The sequence below is a fragment of the Anastrepha obliqua genome, chromosome 5 (assembly GCF_027943255.1).
Source record: "Anastrepha obliqua isolate idAnaObli1 chromosome 5, idAnaObli1_1.0, whole genome shotgun sequence".
Taxonomy (NCBI): Eukaryota; Metazoa; Arthropoda; class Insecta; order Diptera; family Tephritidae; genus Anastrepha; species Anastrepha obliqua.
This window is the reverse complement of record NC_072896.1, coordinates 17,332,583-17,356,278: the sequence shown is the minus strand read 5'-3', so window position 1 is coordinate 17,356,278 and position 23,696 is coordinate 17,332,583. Positions and strand designations below refer to the sequence as shown.

At 34.3% G+C, this 23,696-nt stretch overlaps 1 protein-coding gene and 2 pseudogenes across 4 annotated transcripts in view; 2 read left to right on the top strand and 1 right to left on the bottom strand.

Moving 5' to 3' along the window:
* Positions 1-18,476, bottom strand: part of LOC129247007 (serine/threonine-protein kinase GL21140) — a 132,920-nt gene extending 114,444 nt beyond the window's left edge. The window contains exons 1-2 of one of the 4 annotated variants that reach the window (XM_054885826.1): positions 18,278-18,476; positions 17,373-17,663 (exon numbers count right to left, since the gene is read on the bottom strand). The gene's annotated coding sequence lies outside the window, so the exon portion shown is untranslated. The remainder of the gene's footprint in view (positions 1-17,372; positions 17,664-18,277) is intronic. The other 3 variants (XM_054885830.1, XM_054885829.1, XM_054885827.1) reach the window with 3 other exon arrangements.
* Positions 13,167-13,350, top strand: LOC129249539 (U2 spliceosomal RNA; annotated as a pseudogene).
* On the top strand, positions 13,936-14,120 carry LOC129249559 (U2 spliceosomal RNA; annotated as a pseudogene).
* Positions 18,477-23,696: the final 5,220 nt, after the last annotated feature.

Here is a 23,696-nt window from a genome sequence, read left to right as displayed (position 1 = left end):
TTAAAAACACTGACATTGCATATTTATTATGATTTTATTTTCTGATTTTTCCTTTTCAACTGAAACGCCTCCCACAACGACAAGAATGAAAGTTGAGAGTAGTTAGCATGGAGATCATGGTGATGGCGAGCTGATGTGATGATGTGACTGTCATAGGCGCAATAACTCATTTGCCCAACAGGGTCACCACAGCCCACCGACAATGACAATATAACGGCAAAATAACAGTGGTTGCTAATTATAAACCATATTGCAACAAAGCTTATGAAAACAGCAAATGACGTTGGCGACAGCTCCAGCCACAAGACTGGCATTTGAAATCTGATCTCAATATATGGTCGTTGCGGCCGCGAGGGCGTTGAAGCTGAAGTTGATGAGCTGCACGCTTGACATACCGTCACATTATGTGCATGGCAGTATAATGACAAACTCGTTGCAAAAAACAAAAAACAGACAAAATAAACAAAAACAGAAATTAAAGCAATAAATAAAACCTAAAATTATTTGTTTATAATTTAAAGGAAAAAATTGCATTAAAGGTTTAAAATGCAATATTATTTCGATCGATTTGTAACTACTCGCAACTGGCCTCGGTGATTTTTTAACACCAAATTGAGGTGAATGAAATGCAAAGTTAATTAAAAATAGTATTTAATTTTCATATAATTTTATATTCGACGTGAAATTTGTTATTGCTAGCAAAGATAAGAAGTTACCGGTTCTTTTGCTGCAGCTTACTGAATTATAGAGGGTGTTTTTTTTAGAGGTAAGGTTTTCAAGATGAAATAAAACGTATATAATTTAATGTTATGGCCAAGAATTTAGCTTTATTATAAAGATAAGGGTTTGCCATTATGTTTTAAAAATGATTTCGGGCAAGTGGCCGCCGCGGCTGGCTCGAATAAATTCCAGCCGAGAGGCCCAATTTTCGACCACTTTTTGCAGCAATTGGGGCCGTATGTCAGCAATAACGCGCCGAATATTCTCTTCCAAGACGTCAATCGTCTCGGGCTTATCTGCGTAGACAAGCGACTTCACATAGCCCCACAAGAAATAGTCCAGCGGTGTTATATCGCACGATCTTGGAGGCCACGCCGCAGGTCCACGGCGCGAGATAATGCGCTCACCAAAAGTTTCCTTCACCTCTCCATTGACTGTAACATTATGGGCGGCTTCATTTTTAAAGAAATATGGACCAATGATTCCCTCTGCCCATAGAGCACACCAAACAGTGACTTTTTGAGGATGTAACGGCGTCTCAGCAATGGCTTGTGGATTATGTTCACTCCAAATGCGACAATTTTTCTTATTGACATACCCATTCAACCAAAAGTGAGCTTCATCGCTGAACAAAATTTTCTTCGATGCGTCGCGCGAACCGAACCATTATTTTCGTAATAAATTTGCACGATTTGCAAACGTTGTTCAGGTGTAAGTCTATTCATTATGAAATGGCAAACCAAACTGAGCATAAATCAAGTGACAGCTGTCAAAAAGACCATCTACGAAAAAAGGAGTGCCAACTTGAAAACCTAACCTCTAAAAAAAACACCCTTTAGATTACTAGGCTTGCCCCATGATGGAAAGAATAATGAGATGGCACCTATCGTGGTACCGTTACTTTGTTCTCAGCGAATTTGACAATGAGTAGCACCAGTATGGCCAGATTACCATTTTCTTAACTTGATTCTTCATAACATTTTTCTAGCCAGTTCTAATTAAAAGTAATGTTTATAATTTTGTAAAATATACGTGTTTTTAAATTAGTAATAATTCACTCAGTTTTATTTAGCTTTACTTTTTTTTAACATCTGGTCGCATTGGCCGCGATTGCAGTTGTTGTTGGTGTTCTTCTGCTTTCAGCAGTCAAATCTCTCTCTCGCTACTGCAGTGTTGCCTAGCTTTGGATACAAAAACGCACTAAAATGCACTCCATTTAAAGAAAATAAAACACCAAATTTTTATTGAATTACTTAAAGAACTTTGTATGCGTGACAAAGTGTCTTTAAAATGAGCGTTTTTTCTAAATAAATGTGTTGTGGTTATGTAATTTAATGTATGAGTTTTTTGTTAAGACAACGACTTTTTTGCTATATTTCAGGTAATGTGACAAGGTACTCGTTTTGTAAAAATGTCGTTATAGTTTCTTCCGTATTTTCTGGTATTTTGTTGCTTATTTTTACTATGGATGCGCCTCTTGATGCCTATGTACCACTACGGATTGAGGACCTGAAGAAACGATTACGTCTCTATGGTTTTAATTCGCATTCAGCACATTCAAACGATTTGTAAAATGTGTAAAAAGGTGTTCAATGTTAAGAAGAGTTGAGAGAAGAACTTTTAATATTCTTGCATAACCTTAAAAGCAGAAAATTAGATTTGCACTTTTAAAATATCAAATTTTATAAGAATCAAAAAATTTTCATTAGCACTAAAATCTTCTCATAGTGACCTTTTTTAACATTATTTTGTTTAATAATACAGTTTTTTTTAACTTACAGTAGTTTTCGGTAGCTTTAAATTAAAAAAAAGAAACAAAACCCAAAATTAAAAATGTTCGCATTTTGGTTATAAAAAGTGCAAATGGTTGGCAACACTGCACAACTCAGCTAATGAACGCCACGCACTCTCTGATGGGCGAAATCTTGATTCTATCATTTTTGGGTGAAAAACAAAATTGTGAGGGGAACTTCGGCTGCCACGTCAAGGGGATGATTCGCCAGCCGAATTCTGTACGATCATTTCACATATATTCAGACACTCGTCCAATCGGTCGTCGTTCAATAACAATAACAACGAAGCAACATGAGCGGGGACTGTGTTGATATTTTTCGTTTATCACCAACACAAACTCATTTTTTCGTAAACAAACTCTTCCATTACCCCGGCTACATCAGCCAATCAGCTGATGCTTTCAAATTCGCTGAGAGCCGGTTAACGGTCTGATATTGGTCATACCTCTAAAAATCTTCTCAACATGTAAGGTGTTTATACCGTTTATGTATCAGTGCTGAGCACGATGCCAGCACTTGATTGGCGGTTTTATTTTTCTAACTAGAAAACCTGCAAGTTCCATTGTCACCTGTTTGTTTTAGGCAGTCTGTGCATACTCATACATATAAAACTGAAATGTTAAATAACAAAAGGGACAAAAGCGACTGAATTTTGAAAAAGGATGAGATTATGCTAGTTCTTAAAAAATTAGAGTCAGGGAATTGACTGGGAATCACAAAAACTTTAGTTGCTCAACGCTAATGCTGGTTCTAAAAAAATCGAATGCACCTAATTTAGTCACATTTGACTTCTGGTCATATAATTCAGCTAAGAAGACAACTCCGGGTACACCATTTCGAGACTAGAGAAGAGATTTAATTTAAATCGCTGCATGAATTGAAGGTCGTTTCGAAAATTGAGTTTAACAACTATTTCGAGAATTAGAAGAAATGCGGTATAATACTTTTTTCTGCGGTGAACCACTATGAACGGAATGAAATGAGTTTGGCTGAAGATTGCGCAATTTATAAAGAAAGTCACTATTCAATTGATATAACTACACATTTTTTGAAAGTTATTCTATTATATTTTCCCCATACATGCGAATTTTTATGTAACCACAAAACCAACGTAAGACCGAAATAAAACTAATATTGGGCACTGGAAAATATTAGGCAATTAAGAGAACAACCATGAGGGCAAATAAAAAATGGCATTACCATAGCAAACGGTGCGACCAAAAATCAAAAAACAAAAACAAACAAATTCATAAATATGCAAATATGTTTTTTAACTGCATACATTGGGCATAAAAGGCACGCGATATACAAATTAGGACAGTGTGGCGTATACGTAATGGAAAAATGTATGTACGAAAAAAATAAAGCAAGCGGCACACACGAGAAATTCAACACTTTGCAAAGTTTATAATATGTACTATGAACTACTAGTAAGCTTGAACTCACAACTATGAATGAGGCGAGTATTAATTTAAATTATATTACAGCACAGCGTTTTAATGATTAATTACAAGCAGGCTTGTGTGCATGTGAAAATAACCCTGTATTTATATGTATATGTATACATTCATACATACATTTGTATTTAAAAAGTTGTAGGCGGTCAGGCAGACACGCCAACACTAACGAAAACAACGAATAAGGCAAAAACCAAGCCAGTGAACCGGCAGCGCACACTCAACCATCCAACTGCTCATCTGCCAGGCAAGCCATCTGATCCGTATCTGGCTGATAATACTGATCGCTTTAATGCTGTGTACGATACGTTTTGTTGTTGCTGCATGCGCATTTCTCAGCGTTTGTGTCATTACGCTTAGGATGACTTAACTCACAAAAGAAAATACATACCCGTATGTACATACATACATAAGTATATATGGATGTATGTGCATGTATGCAATAAATATGTGAGATAGGCATGTACACACCCTATTCCAAAAAAAAAACAACGAAATTTTCATAAAATAAAAAACAAAAGTTACGACTTCTTTTGATAAATGTTTGAATTCGATATTTTTTTTGATTTTTTATTGCTTGATAAATTTTAGAACACATTCTCAATTGAAAATAAACTAACTATTCAAGGGGTTAGGGGTAGTCATAATTTTCAAAAACTTGGATTTTTTTCTTAAAGATTGTTATTCTTTATAGTTTTACGCGTATTTCTGTGGAAGTCGATTGTAAAAATTCCCCATAGATACAAATTAAAAACGTTATTTTAAGTTCTTGCTTTAAATACGCGCGAACTTGAGCGAAATGCACTTGAAAGTTTAAACTCTTTTTTTCGAAACTACTTTTTCCGGTATGGTCTGCATGATAACTCATACAGTTTTGAATATTTTTTGATGCGAAAGGGATTTCTCTATAGTCTGTCGGATTTTTGATATTTTTATTAAACAATTTTATAAACATAATTAAAGTGTGACATTTATGACGTAAAACGCATACCTTTTTTAAAATGCCGCAAATCGCAAAATTTATCGAAATTCAAAAATCCGGCTCGACAGACTATAATTACAACTTTATTTTACAACAATTTTTGTTTACTTCTTACAGATCCATCAACATTTCACATGATACAGACCGTGGAGCAACTTTTTTGACGTGATAACGTCTTATAATTCGATTTAACAGGCTGCACGCACGAAAAAATGTGTCGTTACCTTGCTCATTAGTGTTACCTTGCTCATTGCCGTTACCTTGCTCAGTAGTGTTACCTTACTCATTGCCGTTACCTTGCTCATGTGTCGTTACCTTGCTCATTGCCGTTACCTTGAATGAACTGTAAACGAAAGCGCGGAACGAACGACAAAGCAAACAAAGCAAACGAACGGCAACGTTCGACATCTTGCTCTCTCCTACTTAAGTGAGCGTATATATGTATGTATATACGCATATGTACATATATAAATTCACGTATTTGTATTTGCATATGCCTTCGTATTGATTTTTATTAATTTGATTTACTTGAAGAATTTAAAATAAAACCAAGTTTATTAATAATACCTGTTGTTTTAATGTGATTGAACAGCATGTTATGTTATGTTATGTTATGTTATGTTATGTTATGTTATGTTATGTTATGCTATGTTATGATATGTTATGTTATGTTATGTTATGTTATGTTATGTTATGTTATGTTATGTTATGTTATGTTATGTTATGTTATGTTATGTTATGTTATGTTATGTTATGTTATGTTATGTTATGTTATGTTATGTTATGTTATGTTATGTTATGTTATGTTATGTTATGTTATGTTATGTTATGTTATGTTATGTTATGTTATGTTATGTTATGTTATGTTATGTTATGTTATGTTATGTTATGTTATGTTATGTTATGTTATGTTATGTTAAAGTATATTAATATATGTTATGTTAATGTTAACTCATTCTCTATATCCATACAAAATATCTATCAAACAAATAAAATTAAAATTTTCTTTTGAAAAATGCAACCATTCAATCAGTATTTTCTTATGACGTTGTCACGTTAAACTATCGTCAGTAAACCGACTTTACAGACAACCTCTTTTTTTTATTGTACTTTGGGTCATGTGGTTTTTTATGTACTAATTTTAGTAAAAAAAAATTAAAATAATTTTTTAAGTAAGTTTAAGTACTAATGAACAATGTATACATTTTTTTATATCTATTTCTATTCTTATCCCTTCTAAAAATAGTTTTTCTTTTAGCGCATTTTTGGCACTGCTGGACGTACTAAATATAACCACTTAAGAAAAACATCATAATGTCATCATCATATTATACCAACGATTTCTGTCAGCCGCTATTGTCTGATTTGGTTCCAGGTGGTGGTGGATTGTGCGCACTCAAATTTGACGTGACCTACCTCTGCGCCGGCTTCCTTGCGGATTCCATTGAAAATCCATTTTGGCAACATTTTCGTATATCTACGGGAGATATGTCCAATTTAATGCCATTTTCGTCTTTTTATTGCGGAATTTATTAAACAGCTTTTAGTGAGTAGAAGGTCCGTATTGAAGATTGTTCTGGGCCAAAAGATACGGCATATAATCTAGTGGCATTTGTTGACAAACGTTTGAAGACGTCGACTTATGTGGCCACACACAAGCCAAATCTCAGAACCATATATGAGGACCGATTTTACGCTGGTACTGAAGGTTGTAAGTTTTGTTTTTTAGTGACAAGGTGCGCGATCGCCACAGTCTGCTAAGCTCATGAAACACAGTTCGAACTTTGCAAATACGAGCCGCCACATCTGCAACTGCGCCTCCATCTTTCGTGATTTGGCTACCGAGGTAGCAGAACTCATCCATATATTCGCTAATTATGGCGTTTTAGTTGGTAGTAAGTTCGAGAAGAGATGTGTTTGTTGTTTGTATTCTCGATACACTGCACAGTGGTCCGGCGGCCGGACAAAATTCAATTTTTCAACATTTTTGAAATAAATATTTGATAATGCAGATGTTTTTTTAAATATTCAAGGCAGATTTCCTGAAAATATTACTTAATTTAAAAAAATTTTCATTGTAGTTTTTTGACTTTAAACATGAAATTGTATGTAAATCGTACTTCATACAAGAGTTTCATTTTCATGTCTGCAAATAAATATTAGCATTTGATTGTTAACCAAATATTAAAAAAAAAAAGATAATTGAATATATTAACGGAAACAGTAATAATTCTCTTAAGTTGCGGTACAAAATCCAATTTTTTTTTTGAAATTTCAAAATTTTTCGAAAATTTTTTTTTAAAGATCATTTTTTCGACTGGTCCACACCGGTCCACTTTAAATCAACATGAGTGATGTAGCCACATATTTCAGCTATGATCTCAAACTGAAACCTGTTGCGTAAAGTTGCGCAAATTAAAAATAATGTAGCTTTTGTGCATTTACCCACAGGCAAAACCTTACATATGGCTTATGCAATTTTGTGTAAAAGACAGAAAAAGACATCACAGACCCCATCAGCATTAAGAGACAACTAAAAAAAATAATATTATTAAACAGAAAACAGCTCATCAGAAACCGAGGATTCTGAATCATAAAAAAAAATTAAAAATGAAAAACAAAAAATCAACTAAATATCCAAAAAAATTTAAAAACTAAAACAAAAAAAATTTAAGAATTAAAAATAAAAAAAAAATAAAAAATTAAAAATAAAAAAAAATTTAAAAATTAAAAAAAAAAATTAAAAAAAAAAATCAAAAATAAAAAAAAATCTAAAAACAAAACAAAATGAGGAGAGAATAACCTTACCATAAACCTCCACGTGGTACTCTCTGGGGTCGTGAAAAATGTAAAAATGAACTCACCAGCTAATTACGAAAGTAAAAATGTATTTATAGTATGTATATGTATTGCTAAAACTAAGGTCAGATTCGTCATCACTGATCCTTAAAACCCCTAAATATATATTTTCAGCTTAATTAAATGAGTTTTTGAATTTTGTCCGCCAACGCCTTCTGGTCGGACCACTGTGCACTGGTCCAGCATTGCCGTACTGTGAAAGCGGTATGATATTTAGATGCATAAGTAAATAACTTTAGTTATTAAGTCATCTTTGTTAGTATGTTTTGAGCTGCGCTTGGATTTTAATGTTCAACTTGGTACATCTTTTAAAGAAAATGCTTCAAAAAGAAGTATGGTTGGTTATCCCTGCTGCAATTTACAAATTTACCAGTGATACAAGCGATTTAAAACGGTTGGAGATGCACGATGGAAGACCAGATCGTCCACAAAGTGGATTAGCTCCAAGAAACATCAGAAAATTATGCGATTTCATTGAAAATAACAGGAAATCGGCTGTGAAAATCATTGAACCAATGGAATTTGAGATTCATCAAAAAACTCTGTGAGACATTTTCTCCGAGTCTTTAGGTGCTCGTAAGATCAACTCAAGCGAAATTGGCAACAACTACTATTGCACTATAAAGCAGCTTCTCATCCGTCAAAAGTGCATTCTTCACAAAAAGGCAAATTACACAGGCCGACAAAATTTAACCAACATTCAGACTCAGAAACCAGACTATATATTTCCGAAGGTTTATGATGCGCTGAATCCAAATCTGGCCTCAGAATTGCTCTATCAGCTCTGGTTTTCGAGATATCCAAACCTAAAAGTGCAAAAAACATCGTTTTTGGCCATATTTGAGGTTATGTAGCCCTGCAGATGTTTTTTTTTTCACCAAAATTAAAGGATAGCATCTTTAAATACAAGCCTTCTTTTTTCAAATGGCGTTGAGTTTGCTGAAATATCATTTTTTTTCGCTGAGATATCGCATTTTGAAATTTTCATGTTTCTAAATTTTCCTACACCTGAAAATCGATTGAGAAAACATAGACATGATATAGTCGATTACTAATTTTCTTGAATTGAGTCTTATTTTTCTTAAAATTTTGTCTCACACCATAAGTGTGTTGACTCACCACTGCTGGGCTGCTGGGTTATCCTGCTTGCGGTATGGTAGGGGTGGTTTCTAGGGGTTAGGGCTGTGTGTGACGCGGTACCCGTGGGTCAGATAGTGTAGGGGCGCGTAAATTCTTTTTTTTATTCTAGTACATAGGGACATAGCCACAGTAATGCTGATTAATAAAGTTTTTGGTTTTTGTGTTTCAAATAAATAGAAGGGCCAAAATGGACAACACCGTCTAGGTACAATTTTTCAGGAGGGTCAACTTCAGCGCCATTTGTTAAAATTATTAAAATTCAAAAGATTTTGTTTTTCATTTTTGTAATATATGTAAAAGAAGTTAAATAAAATAATTTTTCGGGAGGGTCCACTTTAGCGCTATTTTTAAAATTACTAAAATAAAAAAAAAGACTTTTATTTTTTTCATTTTTGTATGTAAAATACTTTAAATATCGTTTTGCATTTTTATTTAATGTAAAAAAAAATCCTGGAACCCCTTAATAAAAAATATTTTATGATTACTTTTATTTGTAAAAAGTTCCGTTTTTTTTTTAAATAGAGTGTATACATATGTATATAGATAGTACGCTGCGTCTCGCGCGCGCCTCAAAAAGCCCACATCGCTCTAGTCAGCTAGCCAGTGTTCGCTTAGTGCTTATTTGCCGGCAAATTGCCAAATCTACGTGTGGCACTGCCCTGATGAGAAAGGCCGGTGGCGGCGATGGCGTCGATTGGTGGGCGGTTGTGTTGAGTCTGGCGATGCTGGCGTGATACGAATTTCGCTGCACGAGTTTTCATGTATTTGTTGTTGTTATTTTTTTGTTGTTGTTCAAATTACGTATTTCTCTGTATATTTGGCATGCGGTCACTCATCCCCACCCGCGCTGATAGTTATATTTATTTTCGTATTTTTGGTGATTTCGATTGAACTTTCGTTTTCATTTTTGATGATTTATCTTAATCCATATAATTGTTTGGCTTCTCCTTGAGTTTTTGAATTTTTTTCTTGTACACGCTATTTGTGTTTGTGTATGCATACACACCCGGTGGTAGAATACTACTCATTTATTATACGTTTAAATTGCCTATTAAAAGCTGTCAATTATGAAGCTGTGCCTTACGCATTGAATTCACGCGTAAGTTTGTAGGCCATTTTTTTTTTTCAATACATATCTATGAGTCTTTAAACTTATAGAGAGATGCCAGTGTTCAAGGAGAAAGTTTATTAAAAAGTTCAGTGGCGCGAATAAAATTGTAATTATAAACTTACGCGGGAGGAGAGAAAAATATATTGAGAGCAGTTATGCATTACGTTATGTCATAGAGTATAGGGTGACCACTGAAAGAATTCACTTAACGTTAACAAACAATTTTTAGAGTTTTATTCAAGAGAATTAAATTAAGTTGTTTGTGGGCTTTAAAGAATTTAAATGCAATTTTGGTTTCAAAAAACTATTGAATTTCCGCAGCAAAACATAAATATTGCAAAAAAACATGCGCCCACTTCTTTGAAAACCACTTTCTTGCTTGCTTATAGACAAAGCTACGTAATAAAAACCAAATACATGCAAAATAAAATTATATCAATGAAATTTCTTATCAGCCTAAAAATAGTGCGCAAATCAGAAATGCGCGAAAATTTAGTAAGATTGGCCCATACAGAAACAATATTTGCCTACGGCAGCATTATCGAATTTTACAGAAATAATCTTCGTAAATACATATGTAGATAAAATAATAAAGAACTATTTTTACGATTAAAAAACAAAGCCAAAACTACTTCATTATCGGTATAATTATTATGACACCAACGTAACCAAAAAAATAAAAATAAATTTTGCGAAATGTGAATTCAATACGAATAGATAAATGGAAACTGATACTCGTGCATGGCACAACACACACTTACTCACGTACTTGCACATATGTATTGGCGAGTATCAGTTTGCTTGCACATACAATTTAATATATGAATTTAAACGCGATTGTATTCTTACGCGAGCTTGCTGTGAGTCATCACCAGTGTTGCCGATTTAGCCGCTTTCTGGCTGGATCTAGCCAGTTGCAATTTCGTTTAGTCGGAAAAAATTGGCTTTAGCGGGCAGTCGATTTTTTAGCGGTAGTGAACAAAAAAACAACTAATGCGCTCTTGCACTATCCCCACATTTTATACAAATATACAATTTCTAAAAAAAAAACCCATAAGTATGTAAAATGCTTTCAATTTCGCTTCTACGCTTCTAATAATCCATGATTTCTATAGTCTATATTTGCCGTTATTTATATTAACCTAACCTAACTTTTTATATTTGTTTAAAAAGGTTTTCGCTCTCACATACCCCAACAAGAACTACATCCCGGCAAAGTTACGCTCATTTGTTAACTTTAATCGGCGTAAACTTGTATTCTATAATTGTTGGTAGAATAACACAGATGTGCTAATGACCACAGCCATGTTGAGTATAGCCATTCATTTGATTGTATATGCGATATAAATTAAATAGGCATCTACGGAGTAAATGATTTCCCCCTGACGTGACAGCAGAAGTTCCCCTCACAATTTTGTTTTCCCCCATAGCTATTGGCCAAACCTGGTAAATCTATCATCCTTGGTTAGGTAATGCTATTTGTGATGATTTCTTAAAAGAAAATATTTAAATTTTTATAGAAAAATGTTACCCGCCATAAGAAATTCTGGCAACACTAATCATCACACGCTTATAAACTCGACGCATGGCTTCGGCAGAATTGTGTTAAAAACAGCAAAGAATGCAAAGGCGAATATGACTTTCTACGTACAACAACAATTAATATATTCATTAATGCTATGAGACTGATACCAAGCACACACACAAATATACTTACATATGTATAACAAGAAAATGGAAATTTAAATTTGAATGCTAAAGGGGAAGGAAGTGGAGGGTACAAGTTTCTTAATGTTCACAGGTAAGTAAATTTTCTTAACTTATTTTTTATTTGGTCATACGAAGTGAAAGGCTTCGTAACGAATTAACCATAAAGATACTTTTGTCCGGCGTATCATCATTATTTTACGAGCATTGCAAAATCTTAATTCTTTACGCGTATGCGCTACTTAAAAAGTCAGTTAAAATTTATATAGTCTATGTGGCTGTATGCATATACATATGCATGTATGTATGTATATGTGTGAAGAATACACAAATTTTGAAATTTAATGTTGCATTATAAAAATTCCGGTTTTTCTGTTAAATGATAAAAAAAAAAACACACACAAAAGAAAAAACAAACAAAAAAAAAATAGCCAATAAGCGACGGCGTTAACCGCCAACAGCGTTTGAAATTTTTACTTAGGTAAAAGCTAAAGAATGCTTAAAATAAATGTATTTGTTGGCTTTATTTGGGTTAAGCAAATACAAGTAGATTTTTATATTAAGAACAACCAAACTAGAACACAAAGTGAAGGATGCGGTTAGCTTTTTGGTTTGACAGGAAACGTTAGCAAAAGATAATACCGAAGTTGGATTTATAAAGATATACATAATAAGGAAAGCTGGTGTTATTTAAAAATCCTTAGTGTACATCCTCTCGCACACTGAAGGGTTGGCTTTGTTATTGTGTGCCGTTGTATATGACATTTATAGATTTATTTTTAAGTGGTACATTGAGGCCTGTCTCATTGGACGGCTTGTACCATTGGTGGTACATACGCAATTGTCTCATCGGGCGATTTTCTGAGAATTCTGGTAACGGTTTTCTCAGCAGAAAGGAGAGAAATAGTTTACATCTAACGCAGGCATAGTCGGCTGCTCTCACTGAGCGTTGTGCAATTACGGTTACAACAGCGCCATCCGATGAAACAATCTTGGAGTTACAGAGCCGCTAGATGCTGAGAACAACAAATTCGGTCGCCGGCGGGAATGTGTTAAAACAATGCTTTGTTACATTAAATTTTTGAAGTGAAAACTTCTTTAGAATCGTTGGGAGTGATTTGAGGAAAAGTGAAACGAAAAAAGCGACCAACTTGGCTACGAAGCGTTAAATTATATGTTGATATAAAAGTAGCGACGAACTAAATAAAAATAACTTTTATTTTTTCTTGTGATTCGAACCAAGGATTTTGGATCGGAAGCTCACATTGCTAGTCGCTCGGCTACCGCGCCATGCTGTTGTCGCTGGCCTAAAAGTTATTTAGTTACGAAGCGTTATATTATATGTTGATATAAATAATTTTTGTGAGCGTGTAATTCTCAAGAGTTTTATTAGGTTTATTATTTAAAATGTATTGACTAGGTAGTGTGGTTATCAGGTTAACATCTGATAGATCCTCCATCGGAGGACAACAAATGTTAAACTAATTTTTGGAAATGGGCGGAGTGTTTTAGGGGCTTGCTCCTTCTCTGCCACGGGTTGACCCGGTATTGCAGTACCGCCGGGATTTCGGCTTTGAATAAATACAAGAAAAAATATTAATACATTTAGCTTTGGTGGGAAGAGCCATAAATTTTTATATGAATACATGTAGACGAAAATGTATTTTTTTTTGAAATTTGCATTGTAGGACATTTCTGATTATTTATTGAAAACAGTTTTTTGGCTTTTCTATTTTTGGTTTAGATTACTGAAAGTCAGTTTAAGTGAATCGGTATAAATATTTCGTACATTAATTTTTGAAGTGAAAACTTCTTTAGAATCGTTGGGAGTGATTTGGGAAAAAGTGAAACGAATTACATCATATAAACGTAGCGACGAACTAAATAACTTTTAGGCCAGCACCGACAGTACGGCGCGATAGCCGAGCGGCTAGCAATGTGAACTTCCGATCCAAAATTCTTGGTTCGAATCACAAGAAATAAAATTTTTTTTTTTTTTTGAAATTTGCATTGTAGGACATTTCTGATTATTTATTGAAAACAGTTTTTTGGCTTTTCTATTTTTGGTTTAGATACTGAAAGTCAGTTTAAGTGAATCGGTATAAATATTTCGTACATTAATTTTTTTTTTGTGAGCGTGTAATGCTCAAAAGGTTTATTAGGTTTATTATTTAAAATGTATTGACTAGGTAGTGTGTTTATCAGCTTAACATCTGATAGATCCTCCATCGGAGGACAACAAATGTTAAACTGATTTTTGGAAATGGGCGAGTGTTTTAGGGGCTTGCTCTCCACCTCTGCCACAGGTTGGCCCGGTATTGCAGTACGGCCGGGATTTCGGCCTTGAATAAATACAAGCAGAAATATACTAATACATTTAGCTTTGGTGGGAAGAGACATAAATTTTTATATGAATACAAGTAGACGAAAATGGAAGAAATTTGTAGTCTGTTTCTTCGGTCCGTTTGGGTATTTTTTTTTGACAACATCGAAACCAAAGCATTTGTATCATATTTTATCTATCATAAGCCACTCGTATCATTTGTTGAAATTGAAAACATTGAGGATGAATAATGATAAAATGAAGAAAATAAAATATGAACTTTATAGCAATATTATAATGAACCTATAATTATCCCGCTCCTAATGCTGCTTTCGTCTTATTCTCTCTCAGTTTGTTTTACGGAAGGTTTCACTTCTATCAAGTCTAACCGTTAGACTGGTATTTTTTTTTTATATTTTATCGTAGGAGGTTTTCAAGATGTTAAAATAGTCTTAATTGTTCCACATACTCAACTCTCATCGTATAGCTCTTCCGTATGAAATCTGCATAGGATAATAAAATTTCATTTTTTATATTTCGTCGATTCAAAGCCTATCAAAGATCGGTTGATCGATTTAACATTCCTTTATCTTTATAGACAGCTCACTCCAACTGTAGAAGGAGCATTTTCCTTTTTCTTTGCATGAATGCCTTACTTCCCCAACTGCTCCAATGGAACATGCATTTCAACCTATAAAGGTTGTCAGAAAAGTCTTGCGGTATTTCCGCAAGCTTGTCTTTGCAAGCGCGTAGTTCTAGTTGTATTCGTCGCATCGGTTCACGCTAGAGCTTTTTGGAAAGCTCTTTTCACGTGCTAACACGTGTTTGATTAATTGTTGTTTGCTTTTAGTCGTTCATGAGTTATAGCGTCGCAAACATGGAGCAAAATAAAGAGAAAATACGGCATATTTTACAGTACTACTACGATAAAGGCAAAAATGCATCTCATGCTGCCAATAAAATTTGTGCAGTTTATGGACCCGATACAGTTTCCATTTCCACCGCACAACGATGGTTTCAACGTTTTCGCTCTGGTGCAGAAGTGATCGAAGATGCGCCACGGTCCGGAAGGCCTGTCGACGAAAATTGCGATAAAATCGCTGAATTGATCGAAAGAGACCGGCATAGTAACATCATCAAACCGTTATAAACGATTTGAAGAAGCTTGGATTCAAAAAGAAGCTTGAATTCAAAAAGAAGCTCGATGTATGTATGGGTGCCACACGACTTGACGCAAAAAAACATTTTTGCCCATATGGATGCATGCGAATCGCTTCTGAATCGCAACAAAATCGACCCGTTTTTGAAACGGATGGTGACTGGCGATGAAAAGTGGATCACTTACGACAACGTGAAGCGCAAACGGTCGTGGTCGAAAAGCAGTGAAGCTGCCCAGACGGTGGCCAAGCCTGGATTGACGGCCAGGAAGGTTCTTCTGTCTATTTGGTGGGATTGGCAGGGAATCATCCACTATGAGCTGCTCCCCTATGGCCAAACGCTCAATTCGGACCTGTACTGCCAACAACTGGACCGCGTGAATGCAGCACTCATGCAGAAGAGGCCATCTTTGATCAACAGAGGCCGAATTGTCTTCCATCAGGACAACGCCAGGCCATACACATCTTTGGTGACGCGCCAGAAGCTCCGGGAGCTCGGATGGGAGGTTCTTTTGCATCCACCGTATAGTCCGGATCTCGCACCAAGTGATTACCACCTATTTCTGTCCATGGCGAACGAGCTTGGTAGTCGGAAGTTGTCCACAAGAGAGTCCTGTGAAAATTGGCTCTCCGAGTTTTTTGACAATAGGGAAGCGAGCTTCTATAAGAGGGGCATTATGAAGTTGGCATCTCGTAGGGAGCTCGTCATCGAACAAAACGGCGCATATTTGACTTAATCGCATTATTATAACCAATTTTATGAACAATTGAAAATTCAATAAAAATACCGCAAGACTTTTCTGAAAACCTTATACATATAGTAGTATACAACATATCTTATAAGGTATATGATTCTGATTCTGATTCAAAATATATGAAGTAGAGACTAGGCGTTGCTTATCGGTATATTTTTACGAGAGAGGAGTTTGCTGGTTGCAGGAGCGCAAAAAAGAAAAACACTAAAAAATTAAAACTCTCCAAATTGTAAACTCCTCAAATCCAGCTTTTTATCAGTTTATCAACATATTTATGTTATTTATATTTGTACAACCAAACAAAAAAAACTGTTTATACACCTGCGTGAAATAAAGCGCCTTATGACTATCAGGCTAAAAACTCTATCGAAACTATACTTAAATTTTCTAATTTGCTATTATTTACTTATGCCTTTGGGCAATACTGCTGTTTCCGTGGCGCCGCAATCTGACGACGGATTCTTATAGAACTCGACAAAAGAAAACGAAATGAAAAAGTAAAATTTTTTCATATCTCGCTTAGTTTCCAAGTAATTTAATGTTAAAGTTCTCTAATTTAGCGCAAAGTTGGTGTTAGCATACACCTGAAATAAAAACGAAGTTCGTATGCAGAGATGTTCAGTAGAAGGTTCATTGTAAAACTGCAGTATTTTTTGCTCTAATTTTAAGTTGAGAAATAATTTTGAAAATAAAAACATACAACTCATTCAAACTTAAAAACAATGATATTAAGCGTATCTCAAAAAATAATAAAGTAATTAAAATTAAATTAATTAACACAGTATTTTTGCGTAGAACTTCTTTCCGTGTTAAAACCATTGAACCCAAAATTAAAACATCATATGCATGTATGTAGTAAGGAGGCACAATAACCCCATCCCCAACATTAACACTAAACTTAAATACTTAATTTTTGTTCATATTTTTGTTTTATTTGCAGGCATCCGGCAACACCATACTGTTGTCATTTCAATCTTCTTCTTATTCGCGTTTAAAATTGGAAAGTGACTGCATGGACAAATGCATTTGCATTTTATTTTAATAAAAATAATTCGAATATAAGGATAAAAATAAGTAAAAACGCGCGTGTGAGTGTATATTTCGTGAATTTTAGTGAAGTGTTAAAAAATATATAGTGTAATAGGCAAATTATAGTGAAGTTCCAAAGGGCATTTTGAGAGCTTTTTTATTCAATATCTCGAAAACTAAGCGAAATATCAAAAAATTTTACTTCTTCATTTCGTTTTCTTTTGTCGAGTTCTATAAGAATCCGTCGTCAGATTGCGGCGCCATGGAAACAGCAGAATCCCCTGCCTTTGAACTTGCAAGTATATTTTTGAACCACCAAACTTAAAAATTTTTACTCACCTCATTGATTATTGTTTTCACCGACGTCAGCGGAAATTGATATCGTTCGGAAGCAGAAAGATGGTAGTTGTCGCCGTTGTCGTTGTTTTTGCTGTCGTTGCTAACCCGTTGTTTTTATATTTTTTCTATTTTATCGCCAATTCAACGAATGTTAATAAAAATAGTTTTCTATGCTCAGCTAAACAAAAGAGCAACAATTTTTTTCCGTTGAATTTATTATTTTTTTTTTTTGTTTTTTTTATAGGCCAATAAGGATATCGATGTATCTTTACATTTCCACACTTGAAATCACTAAATACACAAAATAATTATGAATATGAGTATAAAAGGGATTTTAAACTTTTAGCAAAGAAGAAATGTAATGTATCAGAAAAATTAAAATATTTGATGTGTAAAGATAGAAGAAAATCCATTAATTCACTTCTCCGCAGTGAGGCGTGAACTTGTTATTCTTTAAGGAAACATACACATAAAAGATTTTTAATTAAATTAAAGACAATAGCAGTCGATTATATTCATTCCAGCCACGTTGACTTGGCAACCCTTCAGCTAGAGAAGTATTTATTCGTCAGTTACTACCACTATTTACCCCCTCATTTGTCTTATAACTTTTTTCGTTCAAACCTTTTGTCGGTTTTTCTGTTCTTCCTATCCCCCCATCTATGCATTCCTATTGCATATGCGAATTTTCGCATCTGTATTGGAACAGCTTTTTATTGGTCTTTTAACACAGCACACAATTCATTGGCTTTGAATTTTTACTTTTCAAATATATTGCAACACATCCGAAATTACTGCATTGCATTAAATTTACTGCTTTAACAAAAGTTAGTAGAGCTTAACACACACACATGCACCCCACAAAACCGAAGGCAGGTTGGCTGTTCACACGCCCATATACGTACGCTATTGATAAACCCACTGTATAAAGTTGGTATATTTACGCTGATTTTTTTCTAAATTTTAGTCAACAACCAGAAGACACCGCACAATGATTTATTGCACTCCTTGGTTATTGTAACATAAAATTCACAAATTTAAGAATTAATTTTCTAATCAGCCGCAAAAAGCACTCATATACATCAGAGAAAAAACTAAACTGACAGCTCACAATCGAACTAATGACAGAGCTACGTAGAAAGTATTTGCCGTTGGAAAGAAGAAGAGATGAATAAAAGAAAAATTGAATACATTTGTGGATTATATTCACATACCCTAGCAAAACAGGGTTGCTACAGCATATCCTTTTGTTTTTTTTTTCCTAATTATTTCGAGGAAAAAGTAACGTTGAAAGTAACTATAATCTTGCGATAACTCCGCACATTACGTGAAAAGCCGGTCAGTTATAATCAAATTTTATCTTGCAACAAATCAACTTAAAACAGTTACCCATTCTTCTATTGTGAACAGCTATTTTATATTAGCTGTCAAACTTTTTTTATCAAAGTAATGTATTGTCCTAAAAACGAGTTTTTTACCAAAAACTAAATTTACAAATTACGTACCTTAACGCTTTTGAATACCATGATGTCCTTAATAACATTTTCAAAAATACTTATAGAAATAAAATCAAGTAAAATACATGAAACACTTAAATACAATCATTTTTTGATATTTTTACAAAGAAATATAGTTTTAATTTTCACAGATTGCCACGCATGCTTCTATAGGGGCCGTTCATAAGCCTGGTGTCCCAAATTTTAGAAAAAAATGTCCCCTCCTTCCCCCTTGTGACTCTCTGTGACAAATCTTTACACCCCTCCTGAAAGACACGTGATAATTCGTGATATAACCGGTCCCCGCCCTCCCCCCAGCGCATCACGAGGCTTAAGAACGGCCCCACTTATTAAGTGTTTGCGTGATAATCAACATTCAATGTTATATAATATACTTTTTTTTTTTGACAAACATTAAATTTAAAATTTTCGTAGCTTTTTTATATTTGCTTAACTTATATAATAACAAGTTATGATATTTATAAAAGCTTTAAAATTGCAGCACTAGCAACGAAGGCCATCAGCTAAGGTTTCGTTGCTTTAGAATGCATCTGTTATTGTGAACGCACAATAATTTCCAATTCAAAATGATTTCTGCTATAATTTCTAGCAAAAAGGTGATTTAAAAATAAAATTTGTATTGCCAGCAGGGTGACACCTGTGAAAATAATTGAAATTTATAATTTTTTAAATTTTCCTCTCGCAACTTTAGGAAATTGTTTTTGTTATCAAAATAGCATTAATAGCTTTCCCCAAAATTATTGGTAAATCTTATTGGAGTGATAGTACTAAACCATATATTATATATTTAATTTGCGTAATTCCAATATTGTAGGTAAATTAAATTAAACCGGCTTAAAACTACTTGCTGGTCTCAGCCTAAAGCCAAAAACTTATTTTCGTTGTTGTTGTAAAAGTTCACAAAATTCTGAAAGGACAGTGAAATCTCAGTCGTCGTCTATCTCAGGAAACAGGCGATTTCAACCATACATAACGTTTCGACAGGGTTTGCCCAGTGGGAAAGGGATGTTAGATGAGTGGGTAACTTATATATTTTGGAGTTTAACAGCAGTGTGCAAGATCAAACGCATACTCAGATACATATGCACAGCCAAGGATGATAGATTACTAGGTTTGACCAATAGCTATGGTGGAAAACAAAATTGTGAGGGGTACTTCGGTTGTCATGTCACGGGAATGATTCGTTCATTTCATACGCATTCACACAACAACAGTCCAATTAATAGTTGTACCGACGGCAACGAAGTGACATTGTGTTAAGGGGTAGGGGTAGTCAGAGGCCCGAAAAAATTATGATCAATTGCTTTATTTTACATAAATAAAAACATAGCATTAATACATCATATTTCGACTTGACTTTAGTAAAATTTCAAAAAAAAATTAATAATTGTAAAAGTTATCGCAGTTTGTGTGGAGCCGGTTTCTCCAGAAGTCCCTTGCGGTGATCATCACAAGTCCTTGGGGATTCATTTAATTTATCAATTGGACAAGATAAATTAGTTTTATTAATAGATAATCTTGTGCCTGATCGAAGCTTTTTTTTCAAAATTAACATTATGGCGGCCTCAGGAAATATTTTTCAGATTTTCGAGAAAAAAACCGGCAAAAAAATCGAAATTTTGAAAAAAAAAAATCCTTCAAAATCCTTTTTCGAAAGCAGTATAAATTTTATTAAAATATTGGTTTTTAAGTTACAGTGATCACCAGTTCAAAAAACATAGTTTTGAGAAAAACTCATTTAAAGTTTTTGTTTTTGTTTAATTTTGCCCGAGCGCCCTTTGTTAATTGTTCAATAACTCCAAAAGTATTTGTCGGATTCACTTCAAATTTTTACACATTATTTTTAAGATATTATACTTCAAGAAAATCCAAAACAAAAAATTTGAAGATTCTGACTACCCTAACCCCTTCATTTTTTTTTTTGTATGTCACAAGCACATTCTTAGTTTTTTCGTAAACAAACCGAGCCCAACGGTCACTTCTATCAAATTCGCTGAGAGCTGGCTAATGGACTGATATTGGCCACACCATAATAATATTTTCACTTTAAAAGGTGATTGCTGCTTTCATAGCGATTTCTTCCACTTTATTGTATTTATTGTAACAAAAAAAAATAAAAATAAAAAAGTACTGATCAAGGATAGACTTTGAACAACCACAGCAATACAATGAGGAGACTATTAAAATCCAATTGTACGTGTTATGCATTCAAATATGAATTACCTATAAAGTATTTTAGTTTTCGAGTGCATTTTTATGTACACTTAATATTTTATTCATAGATTATTGCAAGCCCGCTAAATTTCTGTTGTACTGTGAATGTTTATATACATATATGTACGTATGTATGTATGTATGTACATATTTGAGTTATCACAATGGCCAGAAGCTGTGTCCGTCCACTCGAATCGCCATAATCATTTATAGTATTTCCTATGTTTACTCAAAGAAAACAGAGACAAATCAAATAGAAATTGATAGAGAAATCGTGTAAAGGTATGAAATACAAAAAAAAGGAATGATATGCCAGTTGCATGGGACATGCCGTTTGAAAGGCTGCCAATTTGTCTGACACCGTAACGGCAAAAAACGGTATTAAAAATAATAGTGTGAGGAGCAAGTGCAGCGAGGTTGCGGAAAACGTCACTATGTCTAGCAAATGTAGCTAATGGTAAGCTACTTAAAATGCAATTATGCGCACATTCCATATAAATACCGACACAGACGTCTACCTCCCACGCCTGTTGAACTGGTGTGGCAATTTTTGAGCTAAATCGCTTTATAGCGGGCCTTTGCACTGGTGAGCGTAACGATAGGCTATTAGTAATTATAGTTACATATATTTTCGGCATCGAGAGTCTAGCGTAAGTGCGATAGCCTGCCATCCCAGAGATTTTGGGTTCGAATCCCACGTAAAGCACAGTCCTCGCACTTTTCCAAACTTACCTACTTTCCTAGTTTCTAAAACAAACAAAAAAAAAAACAATTTCATTCCTCAACCCCAAACAACCTTATCCTTCCAATCCTTACTGCCGCACAAAAGTCAGCGCATTATTTGCATTGCGGCTGATAAAACAAGCAAAAAACAAAGAAAAAGACACAGAGATCTGTGTGATCCTTTTGGCAGAAAAATGTGAAACACAGTTGGCGCTCTAAACAGTTATGTTAGAAGGCATTGTTCCTAAGCAACGACAGGTGGGCTTTTTCACTATTTAAGACTGGTAGCGGCAGGCCAATCACCTACTGAGTCTTGTCGAGGCCCTATGATCCCGAGTGGAGCGAACAAGGAAAAAAAAATATTTTTCAAATAATTAATAATTCCCACTGTTTTTTTTTTTAACATAACACACATACCAATTTAAAGAAATATGGGCAATGGTCCAAATATAATAGATCCGAGATATATCCGCCTGTTATGAACTATTTTACTCCTTTCACTACATTCATGCTACTAAATATGAGCTTTTATATTGTTTATGTTAGAACTCTTTTGTAGTCACATTATCATTTTAGGAGGTGTTTCAAATGATCCATCTATCCCAATTCATTGTTGTTGCAGTTCATCAAGCCCTTCCGGTACTATTTAGCCACCAATCATCATTCTCTATCTCACCTAACGGTAGACCCAGGAAATATGCTGCTTCAGTGGTTTGGGTCTAGAGGGAGAGGCGTGTTAGATGAGCGGGTTTAAGAGGGCATGTGAATAGGTCATTAGTTCCGCTGTATAAGTTCACTCGTAGTTCTGTTTACGCGTCATAGGACTATTGACACAAACGCGGAGAAGGTAGGTTTATGATTTAATCCGCATTGCAGAAGCTATGGCGACCTTTCAGAGAGGGAGGCTGTTGATCACTTCTATGTAAATGCTACTTAGGGAATGTCAGAGTGGTACTTGAACCATTTCACCTACCTAGCTACTAAATTGGGGTATTTTCACATGTCCCACATATATTAAGTATTACGAAAAGGTCGATTCTGCATAGATAGGAGTTAAACCTGCTACAATATCTAGAGCGCAACTGAGCAAAGGTTATGCGGGCCAACTGTATTTATGTAATACCATCTAAATATTGGAGTGGAGCAGTTTTTTTTGGTATCCTAATGCAATATACAAGTATGCGCATGTGTACGAAGAGTATTAAGGGGTTTGGGGTATTCAGAATAAAAAAAAAATGTATTCTCTTAAAGTATAATATCTTAAAAATATTGTGTGAAAATTTGAAGTGAATCCGACAAATACTTGTCGAGTTATTCAACAATTAACAAAGGGCGCTCGGGCAAAATCAAACAGAAACAAAAACTTTAAATGAGTTTTTTTCAAAACTTGAACTAGCGATCACTGTAACTTAAAAACTGCTTGGTAGATTTCAATAAAATTTATACTGCTATAGAAAAATATAAAAAACTCGTGCCTGATCGAAGGATTTTTTTTTTCAAAAATTTCGATTTTTTTAAACAATAGTTGATTTTTTCTCGAAAATCTGAAAAATATTTCCTGAGGCCGCCATATTATTAATTTAAAAAAAAGCTTCGATCAGGCACAAGATTATCTATTAATAAAACTAATTTCTCTTGTCCGATTGATTTTAGATGAATCTCCAAGGACTTGTGATGATCACCTCAAGGGACTTCTGGAGAAACGGGCTCCACACAAACAGCGATAACTTTTACAATTATTAATTTTTTTTTTTGTAATTTTGCTAATTCGAAACATGATGTATTAATGCTATGTTTTTATTTGTGTAAAATAAAACAATTGACTAGCAAAAAAAAAATTATTGAAAATCATCATTTTTGCGGGCTTCTG